The sequence below is a fragment of the Peromyscus leucopus genome, chromosome 10 (assembly GCF_004664715.2).
Source record: "Peromyscus leucopus breed LL Stock chromosome 10, UCI_PerLeu_2.1, whole genome shotgun sequence".
Lineage (NCBI taxonomy): Eukaryota > Metazoa > Chordata > Mammalia > Rodentia > Cricetidae > Peromyscus > Peromyscus leucopus.
In genome coordinates this window covers 50,995,787-51,011,620 of record NC_051071.1, presented here as the reverse complement: position 1 = coordinate 51,011,620, position 15,834 = coordinate 50,995,787, and the positions used below count along the sequence as shown (strand labels likewise).

At 46.0% G+C, this 15,834-nt stretch overlaps 1 protein-coding gene across 2 annotated transcripts in view; it reads left to right on the top strand.

Annotated features, from left to right (window-relative positions):
• Rell1 (RELT like 1) overlaps positions 1-12,289 on the top strand; it is a 63,179-nt gene extending 50,890 nt beyond the window's left edge. Inside the window, exon 7 of one of the 2 annotated variants that reach the window (XM_037209038.1) lies at positions 10,162-12,289. The gene's annotated coding sequence lies outside the window, so the exon portion shown is untranslated. Of the gene's footprint in view, positions 1-10,158 lie in introns of both variants that reach the window. The other variant, XM_028868139.2, reaches the window with a different exon arrangement.
• The last annotated feature ends 3,545 nt before the right edge of the window (positions 12,290-15,834 follow it).

The following is a 15,834-nucleotide window of genomic DNA, read 5'->3' as shown; positions in this document are numbered from 1 at the left end:
GGGCTGGGGAATGTTACTACAGATCATTCTAGAACTTTGTCTATTAGGGAAGCTTCTAGTCAGCTAGGCTACTGTCTTAGTTATGGTTTCTATTGCTGTGAAAAGACACCATGACTGAGGCAACTCTTATAAAAGAAACAAATAATAATTGAAGTGGCTCACAGTTTCAGAGGTTCAGTCCGTTATCATCATGGCGGGGAACATGGCAGCGTGCAGGCAGGCATGGTACTGGAGCTGAGAGTGCTGTATCTTGCAGGCAACAGGAAGTCAATTTACAGTCACCCTGAGGGAAGCTTGAGAAAAGAGACCTTAAGGCCCGCCCCCACAGTGACACACTTCCCCCAACAAGGCCACACCTCCTGATAGCGCCTCTCCCTCTGGGGGCCATTTTCTTTCAAATAACCACAGCTACTTACATGTAAATTAATTCAGAGTACACCTTTAAGGGTTAACGTACTAGTCACATTTCAAATGATAGCCAAGGCTGGAGTCTGCCCCCCGTTGGGTGTTGCAGACACAGGACATGCCCATCACCCAGAAAAGCAGTACTGAACAGAGCTGGTGGTACCTTTGATGTTAGACGTGGACTGCTGAGTGACCCGGGTAAATCAGAGAAGCTGATCGAAGTCCCTGTCTGGGAAGGGACGCACCTGCTGTTGAAAGTCTCAGGTGATGAAAGCCCGGCAAGAAGTGTGGGCTCATGCTGAGTGTGCATGTGACCACCAGCACCCCCAGAAGCAGTTGCCTGCTTAAGAAGCACAGCCCAGCGGCAGGCAGGCACTGACTGCAAGGACACCCTCTTGCCACACCCCACCCTGGTGACAGCCACACCAAGGTTTAGAAAGGTTAACGGAATTAAGATTGCTCAGCTGGCTTTCATGACCTGACTTCTGTCTGTATCAGATTCAGGAAATTGATCTAATTACCCCAAGTCCTGACCACAGCGAATTGGTTGACAGTTTGATATTCTCTAAATGCACACTGACATCTACCAGGATTACATAATTGGGTTCTACCAGAAGTCTCAAGCTCCATCATGAGTCCATTTGGAAATAAATAGTTCTTAACTGCCCATGCCTCCTTTTTATATGAAATAAAGATATTAATGTATTGATTCAAGGCAAGTGCCAAGCGAGTGTCTAGGATGAAGTTGACTCTCAGTGGAGGGCAGCCATACTGTGGTGTGCTGTCCAAATGAGTCAAATTCACCTAGTAGTCTTAAGACGGGGACATATTCTCTGAGACTGTAATTTACTGTAGTTAATTTTGAAATTAACAAGAAAAGTTTTTATTATGGAAATTTAAAAAAATCAAAAGCAGAGAGAATAATAATTGAGTATTTACAGTCCGGAATCAATTGAGTACCTCACTTTACAGGTGAGATTCAGAAACAACTCATTTGGAATTGGTGGCGTTTAGGGTGGAACCCAGCTAGCCTGGCTTCAGCTGTCAACCTGGTCCAAGAAAAACAGGTCTGGGGTTGTGTCCATGCTGAATTATACAGAGTATAGACCGAGAAAAAGAAGAAAGCAATAGTCATTAGTATTTACAATATTAGATATTAGTTAACATTTTCTTACTAATTTTCTTATGTTTCTGAAAAAGATAATGCTCGGACAGTTAATTGGGCTTGACTTTCAACCGAGAAAACCTGGGAGTTTTCATCTCGGCTAAAATCTCTGGTTCTGGACAGAGAGAGAAGATTTGCCCTAAACCGTGATGATGCACGCACGCCTTTATTCCCAGTCCTAGGGAGGCAGAGGCAGGCAGATCTGTGAGCTGGAGAACAGCCTGCTCTACATAGTGTCTTCTGGTCCTCCGCGGCTACACAGGGCGACACAGTGAGACCCAGTCTGGGGGGAGAAAAAGTAGCTCATAAAGTAGTAAAAGGCTGACCTGTTCTTATATAGTTGACTTAGTCTTTAGAGTTGTATTTTTTCCCCATTAAAGGTGTCTTGTTTAAATTGGGTTTAACCACACTACCTTAATTTACTGTACATTCACTAGAGGGTTCTTCCTCCCTGCTCACCACCCTCCCCCAACTTCTTTCTTGTTTTTAACAGAACCTAAGCTCGGAGAAGTCAGTTTCCCATACCCACAGATTCTCGGTTGTTGGATTCATCCAGTATGCAACTGAAAGTCTCTCACCAAGTCCTCTGTACCGCGCACACACGTACACCTGTCTTCCCATGCCATGGTCCCCTAAACGGCGCAGCACGATAACGATTTACATAGCATTTACTTGCATTTGCGTTTGGTATTGTCAGCACTCTAGAGATGATTTAGAATTTGCAGGACATGTGCAGGTGATATGCAAACACTGTGCCTTCTTATACAGGGGACTGGGCACCCACAGCTCTTCGTGTCCATGGAGGTCCTGGAGCTGACCTTTAGCGCTACCGAGGACCACTGCGTGTTCTAGATAGAGCACATTAGACGGAGTAGGGTTTCTCTTTCCCTCTCTCCTTCCCCCTTTTAAAAACAAAGTCTGTTTGTCCTCTCCTTCTGCCTATCCCCTCCCTGCCCCTGTGGCTTGAACTCCTTTTTGTATCTCGTTCTGACTTACATTCCGCCTGGTTTATTTTGGCAATGCCGTCAAAATGGTTTCTTTTTTTTTTTTTTTTCTCCCCCCACAGAAAATGTGTTTTGATTTTTCCCTTAGAAGAATGAGCTTTTGTTCTTCAAAGTTAAATAAATCGGATTGCTTTCAGTCTCCAGATGCCACAGCCTTGTCTTCATTGTCCTTGCTCTCCTCTGGCTTGTTCTAAAAATGATGCTGCGGCTCGCATCCTCTGGCACATGTCTCTGAGGTGTGTTCTCCTTCCCCGCTCGGATTGCTCCTCATTGAAAACACCGACTTGGAAAGTTGCACAACATTTCACACATGTTTAATCTTAACTAGTTTTCAACGTTCATCCTGTTTTATAATTGGTTTCAGTGTTTTAGTTTTATTTTGAGTTTTTGCTGTTGAATTGTTGGAATTCTGTATAGATTCTGTATATTATCTACCTGTCACACACACTATCTATCTATCTATCTATCTATCTATCTATCTATCTATCTATCTATCTATCTATCTATCTATAATATTTTCCCCTGTTCTGGAAGTTGGTCTTCACTCTGTTGTTCCCTTGGCTGTGTGGAAGCTTCAGGGTTATAAAAGCTCACTTGTCTGTTCTTCCTTTGTTGGGTGTGATTCTTGGAGTGCTTTGTTGCATATAAGTTTTGGGTGCCTTGTTGAGAGTGATTCTTGGGGTTCCTGCCTAGGCCATGTTATGGAGGTTTGTTCCTATGTTTTCTCCTAGTAGTTTTACAGTAGAATTTTAAAATTAAAGCAAGTTACTTATTAGGCATATCTGTTTTTATTTTTGTTATTTAAATTTGTTCTCAGAGGACGTCACACGTGTATAATGCATTCTGACTACTCTCACCCCAGCCTCTATCCCCCCTCACCCCTGTAGAGATCTTTTTTTTTTGTTTTTTTTATTTTTTTATTATTGAAAGCACTCTATTTTTGGTTATTTACTTTGGTGATTAAAAGCTGGATTTTAAACTGTATAGATTTCCTTTAAACTCGGTCACTTCACTGCTGATGATTATAAGCCAATTGCTTAACCCTCTGTCCTTTTCACTTTACCTTTCTGATGCTGGGTCTTGCTGTGCAACCTTGGCTGACCTGGGACTTACTATCGAGCCCAAGCTGTATGTTGAATTCCCACTGCCCCCTCCCAACCCCCCCCCCAGCCTCCCAAGAACTGAGATTACAGGTGCACATCACCATACTCACACAGCTGTGTCTCTCTCATAGCCCAGGCTAACCTCAAACTTGTAGCCCAGGCTAGCCTTAAACTTACTGTGTAGTTAAGGCTGACCTTCCAATCTGCATTTTCTGCTTCTGTGTCCAGGGTGCTGGGATTACAGGGATCCCTAACCTTCTTAAGCCGGCTTTGCTGACAGGAATATGTATAATTCTTAAATCAGTCCTTGGCGTCGTTATTATTGCTGAAATCTGTCCTGCCCTTCCCAGTGAGTGGCCTTTGTTATTTATTAGGCTATTTCTTGAGCATTGTAAATTCCCCTTTCTTAAGAACAAAACAGCTTTGGACTCTCAGGACACCCAGATGTAGACAAGTCCCTCAGGAATTTGAACCATTTTTTGTCTGTGCTGAGGAGGCTTAGAAATCACCACGCCTTGTACGGCCTCAAAACCAAGAAGGGAGGGGATGGGAAGGCTTTGCTGACCCAGGCTCTTTTGACTGGCTGCCCCTGTGCTTTGGGATGAGAGGCTGCTTTCCCAAGCATCCAGCCAATCCCAAGTCAGCATTCCTGACCCTCAGCTGACCCTGCTCAGTGAGAGAGGCCAGCTCTCCTCCCCTTCTGCTGGCTGCCAAATGCCTGATAGAATACTTGGGGTCTTCTCCAGAGCGTGTTCTCCCTGCTTACATTCACGTTCTTGGTATTGCTTTTTCTCATTCATTCATTCATTCATTCATTCAAATTCCACAGAGAAAGATGATGGTGGGAAATGCCAGCAGCAATAAGCTTTTAGAGTTTTTGTGGAAAAGACATTGTTTATTTATTAAATAAAGACGTTTCAGGTAGAATAAAGACCCTTAGTTTAATTGACTGGCCTTGTAGGGTCATTGAATACATATTTATCACAGGAAACTGCTTGGATAAGGTCACCTGGTTTGGTTTCCAGGGTTAGGCCATCCCTTGTGTGGTGCCTGGCATGCTGTGTGTGGGAGGTGCGGCCATGATGTTTCCTGAGGAGGAGGGGGGCCGTGTCTGTCCAGACCCCCTGTGTGGAGACTATGCAGGGACTGGTCAGAAAGACAAGAAGTCCAGTCAAGGTCTGAGACGGCAGTGATTTGGGGAGTTGTGGGAAGTACTAACACCCCCATTTTACAGATGAGGAGCCAGGCTTAGGACTTACTTTTCCTAGATCGTAGGGTGGAGGAAAGAAGTCCACGCTCTGGAGCGCTGGAGCTCACGTGCTCAGTAGAGGTGGCATGTGAGGGAGTGTTGCTCTCTTTGAAAAGAAAAAAAAACCAGAAACATGCCTATGGCCTCACAGTCGTGAGCATTTCAAACCCTCTGGCTTTGACTAAGGGGTAGTGTCTTAGTTACTTTTCTGTTGCTGTGAAGAGACACCATGACCAGGGCAGCTTACAGAAGAAACAGTTTGTTAGGAGTTTGCCGTTCAGAGGGGTTGAGTCCAGGACCATCATGGTGGGGAGCATGGCCGCGGGCAGGCGGGCGCTGAAGCAGCAGCTGAGTTCACATCTCGATCTGCAAGCATGAGGCAGAGAGAGACAGACAGACAGACAGACACACACACACACACACACTGGGAATGGCATAGGCTTTTGAAACCTCAGAGTCCACCCCCAGTGACACACCGAGGCCATACCTCCTAATTTTTCCCAGTTCTACCAACTGGGAACCAAGTATTCAGACCTAGGAGCCTATGGGCCGCCTCCTTTGGCCCCCCACCCCCATGGAGTCATCTGATGTCATTAGCTTTTAGAGCTCTGCCTGGACAAGGTGGCCCTTGGTTTGTGAGCACCTGACTCAGTCCTCACCCAGGGACACCAAAGTCACAGACCTTTAGATCGAAAAGGATCAGCGATTGCGGACACAGCTCAACTCAGACATAGTTTTATCTTTCCAGAGTCGACCGAGCCCTTCCTTGGTGCCGGACACTGCGCTAGGCTGGGTCCCAGGGAACAGCAGTGCGCATGGCTACACATGCTGTTCTGCTCATGGTCTGTTCTGGTTTTGTAGTAGATTCTTCTCCCTTCGCATGTTGATCCATTGGGTTCAGAGTTAAGAGGCTGGACCGCTGGGACGCCACGGTATTGTTTAAGATCGTGGTGACAGCAGGCTACACATGGCTGGCGCTCTGATGGCTTGGACCCTGGACTGTCTCTATTATAAGGTGTGAGATGCAGTCATTGTTTGTTGTTGTTGTTTATTCTTCTCTCGTGTATTATTTCCCAGCTGCAGTTGCCCCACCCTCCTCTCCTCCCAGCCCCCCTCCCCATCTCCCCTGTCTCCCAGATCTACTCATGTTAGTAGCCCTCAACTGTAACATGTGCAGAGGGCCTGGGTCGTCCCATGCAGGCTCCTGGATTGTCGGTTCCATCTCTGTGAGCCCCTGTGAGCCCAGGTTAGTTGATTCTGTGAGTTTTTTCTGGTGGTGTTTTGACCCCTCTGGTTCCTACAATCCTTCCTCCCCGTCTTCAGCAGGATTCTCTGAGCTCTGCCTGATGTTTGACTGGGGGGTCTCTGCATCTGCTTTTGTCAGTTGCTGGATGAAGCCTCCCCATGATGGTTATGCTAGGCTCCGGTCTACAGATGCAGTCATCTTTTTAAGCAATGGAAACAGTAAATTCTAAGCGTACCCATGGTAAAGTAGTCAAGCAATAGAAAGAGCTGCAGGATTGAGAAAAAAGAAAAATCTTAAAACAAAACAAAAGCCTTCCTTCCATCTTCGTCTGTAGCCCTGACTCATCTCGTCATCCTATTCCCCAAAAGGGACTGTGGTTCTGAGTGTCCTGTGTACCGCCCGCATGTGCACGACTTGGGCGGCGTGTCTGTGTCTGGAGCCCCCTTGGTCCTTTTGCCCACTTGAGAGCACGGATGCTCCCTGGCAGCTGGCTTCTGTGGCAGCTGATGGCCTAGGCTCTGTGGTTCCAGCTGTTGGCTTAGGCTCTGTGGGTCCAGCTGTTGGCTTAGGCTCTGTGGGTCCAGCTGTTGGCTTAGGCTCTTGGGTCAGCTGTTGGCTTGTGGTCAGCTGTTGCTTAGCTCTGTGGTCAGCTGTTGGCTTAGGCTCTGTGGGTCCAGCTGTTGGCTTAGGCTGTGTGGGTCCAGCTGTTGAGCTTTTCCTCTGCCAACAGGTAAGTGAGAAGGAGCTAGTCTTCCCCTCCACCTTGATGGAGCCATGGCTGTGCTCGCACACGCTGGCTGCCGTTAACACTGTCTTTTATTGTTGGAGGTAGGTCCCTCCTGGTAGTTACGGCCATCATCTGGGAGTTTGGGGTTATCCATGTCAGCGCTCTTCCTAAGCCTTTCTTCAACAGGTTGCTCCTATTCACAGAAGATCCTGAGACACATTACTAGTGTTTTCTGGGTCAGAGGATCTAAGAGACCGGAAGTTTTTGTTTTGTTGCCAGCAAAGCAAGCCATCTCCTGGGTAGGCCTGTGCTAGGCCCTGCTCTATAACTGACCATGAATTGCCACATAGAGAGCTCATCTGTCCTCTCCTTTAGCCCTGACAAGACACAGAAAAGGGGCCATAGTATCTGCTCTGTTCACCACAAACTCTGGAGCGTCAGAGGCTTAGGGACTCTGGAGGCCCAAAAGACAGACTTTGGGGGAGTCCAAGGGTAGCTCAGTGGAGCCTGAGGTCAGAGGTGAGCTGAAACTCTGAGGACTGTTCAATCCTTATTCCTCCAGGTACAGAGCCACCTAGACACCAGTGGCATGTCACATAGTGTAATTTCCTCCCTGAGTTTCACTTGTCCAAGGGCTGGTAAATCTTAAGTGTCCGGTTCTCATAGCCCCCATGACATATGGAAAGAATTTGGTGTTGTTAAAACATGCTGAATGCAGCCTGCATCTTTTAGGTCCCTCATTTCCCACACAGAATGGACCACAGTTGGACCTTTGCAGGCCATGCTGGGTGTATCCAACCTTTTGACATTGCGTGGTGGTGTTGACACAACCCATAATTGAGAGTGGTACCCAAAACAAGACAGGACACGCCCTCTTGATGTTTAAGGAAGTGTATGATTTTATGTTGGACCATCCATAGCCATCCTTGGATAGAGCTGCCTGTGGCTTCCGGCCTGTCGGCCGGACACATCTGTAATTGTGTGGTGTCTCCCCCGCACCCCCCTCTAAATTATCATTCTGATGAGGCAGGTGTTCTTCACCTGGAAGCTCAAAGCTGCCGTTCAGTGAGCAAAGACCAGACTGCACGGGCTCTTGTCAGGGCGTCTTCCCATATTTGCGTGTGGTGTCTGAGGTCTCTAAACAGCAGTGTGGATTTTCCACATCCTTGTTCTGCACAGGGCAGTTTTAGTCAGCTGTGGAGACAGAGCTGTTGAAGAACGCTAACAAAAAATGGTTTAGAGCAGGGCACTGGATGGCGCCAAAGGGCCTGATGCTGACCTGGCTGCTGGGTGCCATGCTGAGCCGAGTGTCAGTTTAGATCAAACCCCAGTGACCCTGCTGGAGAGGCCAGAGGACGGCATCCCTTCAGCAGCTTGAGCTAAGGATCTAGGTTGGAATCGAGGCCTCTGTCTCTTCTCTTCACTCTTGTTGGCCACCCTGGGTCTTGAGTGCCCACCCCTAGAGGTCAGTGGAATCTACTGTATGGTTCCTTTAGTGATGGATTCTGGGTTGGAGTGATTTTTTTTTTCTTTTTCCTTTTCTCTCTCTGAGACAAGGTCTCTGTAGCCCAGGTTGACCTCCGATTTGTGGCAATCTTCCTGCCTCAGCTTTCTGACTGCTGGAATTACAAGCATGAGTTACCATACCCTCTTAACTCTGATGAAATTTTGCATTCCAGGCCTGACCTCCTTGCCCTGGACTTTGTTACTTTCCTGGATATACAAATGTCACTTTAAAGAGGAGACATAAAAACAGCCCATACATAGTTCCTGGGTAATGTCCTAAAATTCTAATATAGTTTTAACTTTATTTCCTTGCTCAGTGGTGAAGAGCACTTGGCTGCTCTTGGAGATGACCTGGGTTCAGTTCTGAGCATGGCTTGTGTCCATCCTTAACTTCAGTTCCTGGTTCTCTAACACTCTCCTTCCCTCCATGGGCACCAGATCCGTATATAAACATGTATTCCGCAAACACTCATCATATAAAATAAAAATAAATATATCTTTAAAATAATGGATCATCTTAGAGTACATATCTTAAAGGATAGATTTTTGTCCTCCTCCCCTTCCTTCCTCTCTTCTTCCTCCCCTTCCTTCCTGTCTTCCTCCTCCCCTCCCCTGTATGTTAGTTATTGGGGATCAAACCCGGGGCCTTGCACATGCTAGGCAAATGCTTCTCCCCTGAGCTCTCTTTACCTTTCATTGGGTCTCATTAAGCTGCCTGGTTTGGTCTTGAACTTGCTGTGTAACCCACACTCTCTGGCTCAGGTTATAAATCTGTGCCCCCAGACCTGCCTTGTAAACAATATGCTTTTGTTGTTGTTGTTTGCTTTTAGAGACAGGGGTTCTCTATGTAGCCCTGACTGTCTTGGAGTTCATTCTGTAGACCAGGCTGGCCTGCCTCTGCCTCCCAAGTGCTGGGATTAAAGGGGTACACCACCACCGCCCAGCTAATAGTATGTTCTTAAACTAAGATTTAGCAGCTAACTCTTGTTAGTCCTTCATGTTTCTGCAAGCTAGCCTCTGCTTTTTTTTGTTCAGTGTTTATAGGCAAACGTGTGGTAGACGAGAGACTACTTTGCTCCTTAACCTTGCATAGGTTTCTTGCACAGCATGCATGTTTCAGTATACAGAGACATCTTTAGAATTTCAGTCCTGTCTTGGGCTATCTCAGTCTTCAGAATAAAACGGTATAAAGCTGTCAATTAGAGGAAAAGCCATTTTCTAAGTATGGCTGAGGTCATCCTTCTGCAGCTCTTGATAGTGGCTGGCAGCTGAGGGCAGGGCGTAAGAGCCTGTTTCCCTGGAGACGTAAAGCAGGGATCACAGGGGGAGCTGGTATGAAAATGGTCTTGTTTCCTTGGTTCTCAGACTCCAGGACAGTGGCTCTCAACCTTCCTAATGCTGCGACCCTTGGATACAGCTCCTCATGTTGTGGTGACCCCCTAACCATAAAATCATTCCATTGCTACTTCGTAACTGTCACTATTGCTACTGTTATGAATTGTAATGTAAATATCTGTGTTTTCGGATGGTCTTAGGTGACCCCTGTGAAAGGGTCCTTTGCATGGGTGATACTTAAACATCCTTAGACTAAATTCTGGAAGGAAGGTGTGATGGGGAAGGGAGAAGTGAGATGTGGTCAGCTGGGGTGAGGAGGGATCACAGCTTCCCTGTGGTTTGCATCCTCAGGCAGATCAGCTTGTGGTATGTTTCCCTTTTAATACAGCTTTACATTTTTTCTTGTTTTCTCTTGCAGCAGTGGCTTTCTTGAAGAGTTCTAAGAGACTCCAAACTTGCAAGATATGAAGTTGACTGGGGAATATTTTTTATATATTTTTTACAGTTTCTATCATGAAGTCAATGGGCATGTGGCTCAAACCCAAAAGGGAATATTTTTGCTATGCTGAACACAGAATTCAGTTTGCTTTGAAAGAAGTTTGGGACTTAAAAGTCTGACGAAAATTTTAGTTCAGTGTCCCAGAGGGGAAGAGCTCATTTTATTTTTTTTGTACTTGTGGACCGTCCCTAGCCACTCACCATGGTTCCCAGTTGCCCATTCCTGGCTGTTCCGTACACAAGCGGCCCCTCCCTTGGAATCACGACCTTATGAAGAGTGGAGCCGTTCACAGCCTGAGCTTCCGCTGCTGTGTTCACGTCTGTTACTCAGGCCAGATTCCATTTTGATACTAGTTATAAGATCTTCGTATACACAGTTGGGCTGTTACAGAAGACCCTTCCCTGAAAGGGGTCCTTGGAAACAGCTAGTGAGTGCTCAGAAGCCCCAGGAGATCATGGAATCAGATGGAAACCACAGCCCTGGAGACTGCGGATGCCTGGACCAAGAATTCAGCATTGACTCCCGCTGCCATCTGGCCACGCCTGACACTCTTGGGTCACTTAGAAAATACAGAGACTATTACTGTTTTTATTTAACTTAATCTGAACAGTTCTCCTTTAGTCTATCTGAGTAAAAGGGACAATGGTTTAAAGTCACTCTAAAAAAAAATAAAAATCCGTTTTGACAACCAGAGACCAAAACAAAACACTCCTTAAGTAAACGAGCCCCCGTTGAGACCTCTGTGAGTTTTACTCTGGGTCCTGCAGTTCATCCTGTAACTGATGCTCAGTAGAGGCTTCTGAGGAAGACTGCAAGTTCAAGGCCTGCGTGGGCTGCAGAGAGAGTTCAGGGCTAGCCTGGGTGACTGAGCCAGACCCTGTCTCAAAACAAAAAAGTGAAAAGAGAGCTAGGATGTTGCTCAGTGGTAGAGCACCTTCCCGGCATGCTCAGCCACTCTTAGAGGCTGGTCTCTCTGGTAGCTTTGTTTATAGAACACCCGGAAGTGCACAGAAACAGCTGGTATTTGTGTGGTGTGGGGGCGGGGCAAGCTCCGTGCCCTGCCTCCACTGGTGTGACGCATTGAGTACTTCATTTATTTCAGAGAGAAAGGGTTTGTTTTTGTGTTTGTTTGGCTCCACAAAAATAAGAAAAAGAAAAAAAGGGGAAAAAAAACCCCCCAGATTTTTGTAAAAGTATACCACAGGGTATTTTCTGTAGATATGATTGATTCTGTTTCTGGAAACAAGCTAACTTTTTTCTAATGTTTTATGTGAGTGGTAGATGCAGTTTGATGTGACCTCACACTGTCCGCTGATGTCTGGCGTGTGTGTGGTGTCTACAAAGCAGAGAAGCCGGTGTGGATGCAGGATTCACCGTGGTCCAGGAACAGGACTGTGTGTTCGTGGGAGTAATGTCTGTGCAGCTACGCCAATATTTTCACTTAAACAAAACGTAGATTTTGCATTAAAAAAACCAAACCAAAACCATAATGTCCTTTAAGTGGTGATGGGCTAATATGTAAGATACTCTTCAGCTTTAATTATTTTTTTAAGTTTATTCACTCTAGAGAGCACTTTCTATAGCAATAAAAAAAAAAAAACAAGAATACGCAAAGATATTTAAAATCATATTTATATATACCAAGAGTACATTTTAAACATTTTTAAATATTTGAGCAGTTGGGTGACTGGCTTCCAGAGATGCCAAAAATTCAGCATTCAACACTTTTCAGTAAGTAAGCGTTGTACTGGTTTATACCGTCCCGTGAGAATCTTGAGTGTTCCCAGCACCCCTGACGTTTATGGGTACCACCTTCTTCCTCTTCCTGAGAAGGGTCGGGGATCCGAGACAAGCTCACTGTCCACAACACTAATGACGGGTAGCTTCTTGGTGGGACAAAGGAGTCACTTGCCACCTTGATGTAAAAAAAAAATTGTAAAGAAAAATTTTCACTGTTTCCAGTGTCAAATGTATTTTTAACTGTCTGGTTTGTACTTTTTATGAATTTTGTACTACCAAAGCAGGGTTAAAAATAAAAGCGTTAAACCAGTGTGTCTGAGTGAGCTATGTCGTCCTAAGTCTTGGCTTTTTGAAAGATCATTAGTCTGGTCTTCCTTGGATTTCTCCCTTCATAGCACCTCTGCCTCCCAACTGTTTTTTTCTATCTGAATTTGAGGATAATTTTGGACATGGGGAAGTAAATATAGTGTGGAGTTTGTGGGTACCCTTCATTCTGCTACCCTTAATGTTCATCCACATCTTATATCTCCATAGGAACATGATCAGGACTAAGAAATCATAGATTCAAGATTGATGAATAAACCAGAACTTGGGGGTGGGGGGCCTCCCCACCTTGCCCTAATATTCCCCTTGTATCACCTTAAGAGTGTTCACTAGTCTAGTGTCTTGATCATGACACTTGTAATAAGCTGCTCAGCTCTGTACAGTGTCCTTCATAGCAGTTTCTCATGGATAGACTGAGCTTTTACATTGGGAAGGATGCTACCTGGGTGATGTGTTTTTTTTCTCCATGCTTCACGTCTGTAGCTGAAGTTTTCCTGGTCCTGCCTGGCCAAAGGTCAGGACAAATCTCTCCCACTCTCGTCCCCCAAGTAAACACACAGAGACGCTTGTTTATAAACTGTATGGCCGTGGCAGGCTGCTTGTTATCTGTTCTTATATCTTTTTTTTTTTTTTTTTGGTTTTTCGAGACAGGGTTTCTCTGTGTAGCTTTGCGCCTTTCCTGGAACTCACTTGTAGCCCAGGCTGGCCTCGAACTCACAGAGATCCGCCTGCCTCTGCCTCCCGAGTGCTGGGATTAAAGGCGTGTGCCACCACCGCCCGGCCTGTTCTTATATCTTAACACATTTCTATACATCTATACTTTGCCACATGGCTCGTGACTTACCAGTATCTTACATCATGCTTCTCCTTGTGGCGGCTGGCAGTGTCTCCCTACCTCAGCCTTCCACCTCCCAAAATTCTCCTCTCTCCTTTTCCTGCCTACACTATCCTTCCTGCCTGGCTACTGGCCAATCAGCATTTTATTTATCAATCAATCATAGCAACATATATTTACAGCATACAGAACATCCGACAGCACATGTCAGGGACCATGTAGTTGATAGTGCCATTTTGTGATTTCCAGTCATTTGGTTGATGTGTCTAGCAGCTTTCACTATGGTAAAATGTTGTGTGATACTTTAATTGCATTCTGACACTCCCAAGACTGACAATAAAGTTTGTTTTGAATCAGGGCGGAGCTAGCTACTAGCTGACCAAAATTAACCATCGAGGTTTTGGAGGACTGAGGGCAGATAGACACAGGAAGTAGTAGGGCAGGTCTGAGGGAGGGTCTGGGCCCTTGGCCCTTTTGGATGGAGGAACAAAAGAGATAGGCGGTCACTGGTCACTTCTCCACTGCTTCTCTGATCATTCAGGTTCTAACCCCCATATCTAACTCAACTTTTTATTGACAATAACTTTTTATTAATAAAGAATAATTAGATAATGCTGGGCATGGTGGCGCACGCCTTTAATCCCAGCACTCGGAGGCAGAGGCAGGCGGATCTCTGAGTTCAAGGCCAGCCTGGTTCTACAGAGTTTCAGGACAGGCTCCAAAGCTAAGCTACACGGAGAAAAACCCTGTCTAAAAAAAAAAAAAAAAACCACCCCCACCCCCCAAAGGAAAAAGAATTAGATAAACACATTAGTAGAGTTACTATTTTTTTTTTTTCCTCTGTAATGAAAAGGAGAGAGAGATACTTGGAGATCAGGCCAGTAACTCCCCTGTGGTCAACTCATCTGATAATTTACCATGCACTGGAGTTGACTCTCCAGGCTCCCATCAACAGGTCACTAAGAACTTGGTGACTGAAACAACATGAGGCTATTTCAGATCAGGAGTCTAGAGCCCGAAACAAGCTTGCCCCAGGGTTGGGTGCATCAGATGCTCTGAGGGAGGTGATTCATGCCTCTTTCCTAACTTGAGGTGGGTGCTAGAACGTTCTCAGCATGTCTTGGTTAGAGACTGGGTCACTGAAGATCTGTGTCTGGAGATGTCTGTCTCTGGGTGTCTTTTCCCTCCTTATAAGGCCATCTCTCTGCCCTTGGGTTTAGGGCCCGCTGCAAAAAAAAAAAAAAAAAAAAAAAAATCTGTCGTAAGAACTCTTCTTAACTTGATTACATTCGCAAAGATTCTCCTTCTGAGTACAGTCACACGAGTCCTGCTCCAGAAATTGGGATTTCAGTATCAACATAGGTTTGGGGGATGGGGGGTGGGGAATGGTTCTGTTCCCTAGGGAATGGTACCTGTAATGAAAGCTCTTAAGGTTGGTGTCTTTGAGGTGGCGCCCTCTTCCTTTCCTCACAGGCCTCTGTCTCTCCTTTCTAAACCTTTATTACTTTCTGGCCCCAGAAGATGCTCCAGGCTTTTCTTATCTTCATGTTTCTTGGGACCAACTACTTCTCCAAGGAGCCTTAAATCATTTTACTAGAGAATGATTTTTGGGGAATGAAAATAAGGCCACACACAGGCTGTGCTCATTGATGCTGGTTGCCCCAGCCTTGACTGTATGGTAACCCATGTCTGGGTACACATCTTTGTGTGGTTGTATGTGAAGAGCCCAAGTCCACATGACACCCTGACTCTAGACTTGCTCCATGACATTCATTGTTAGCCTGTTATTTTCAACTTTGTAGATCATACGGCTCTTACCAGACAATAATCTTATGTACTTATTCAACGCAGGCATGCACATAGTTGGAATCTACCCCGGGGGAGCCACCTGCACTAACAGAACACGGTACTAGGTTCAGCTCTTTCTCCTTTTGGACTTCGGGTGTCCACAAAGCTGGTTCCTTGGGTCAGCTCCCTTGGTGCCTGTTCTCCAGTGTGTTATAGGATTCATCTGGGACACAGAGAGGCATTTGTCACCCACTGCCCACACCCCAGCTCTCCTTTCTATGCAGGCTGAAAGTTTCAAATGACTTTCAGTCAACTTCACTCCTTGTGGAGTTGAGTGATTTTGATTTGGAGTGTGGAAAATGTACTATTGCGTAGGCTGGGGAAATGGAAAGGCTCACATAATTTTTGCCCCATGAAAACCCAGAAGCCTGGACTGTGTGCACCAGGGAAGATCCTGGAAATGGCCCAGGTTCCTCATTCCATAGTCAAAAGGGGTTCCTTGGGGTGGCATCTTTTGTTTTTAATCAGCCTTTTGGGGTACACATGTGATGCAGATTGGAGATGCCAAGACATTGTTTGGCTTTTATGTTTGTTAATGTTGGGAATGTGGCAAACCATGGTCAGCCTGGACAGCCCGGTCAGTGCTCTCTGTACCTGGGCTCCCGGAACATCTGTGGCTTGAGAGGGGCAGCTGTTCGTGGTTTTCCACGCTTTTGCGTTCCCTTCTCAATCCTGTCTTGCTGGCCAGCCCTGCTCTATCCAAAACTTACAGTCCAAAATGCAAGAGTGTGGTTGCTTGGAAGTGGGATCCCCACAACTTGGAGGTTTGTAGCAACCGTTGGGCTCTGAGCATCCGCCTTACACAGGGCTGACACTTTGCCTCCCTCTTCTGGTTGGATGTAGGAAAC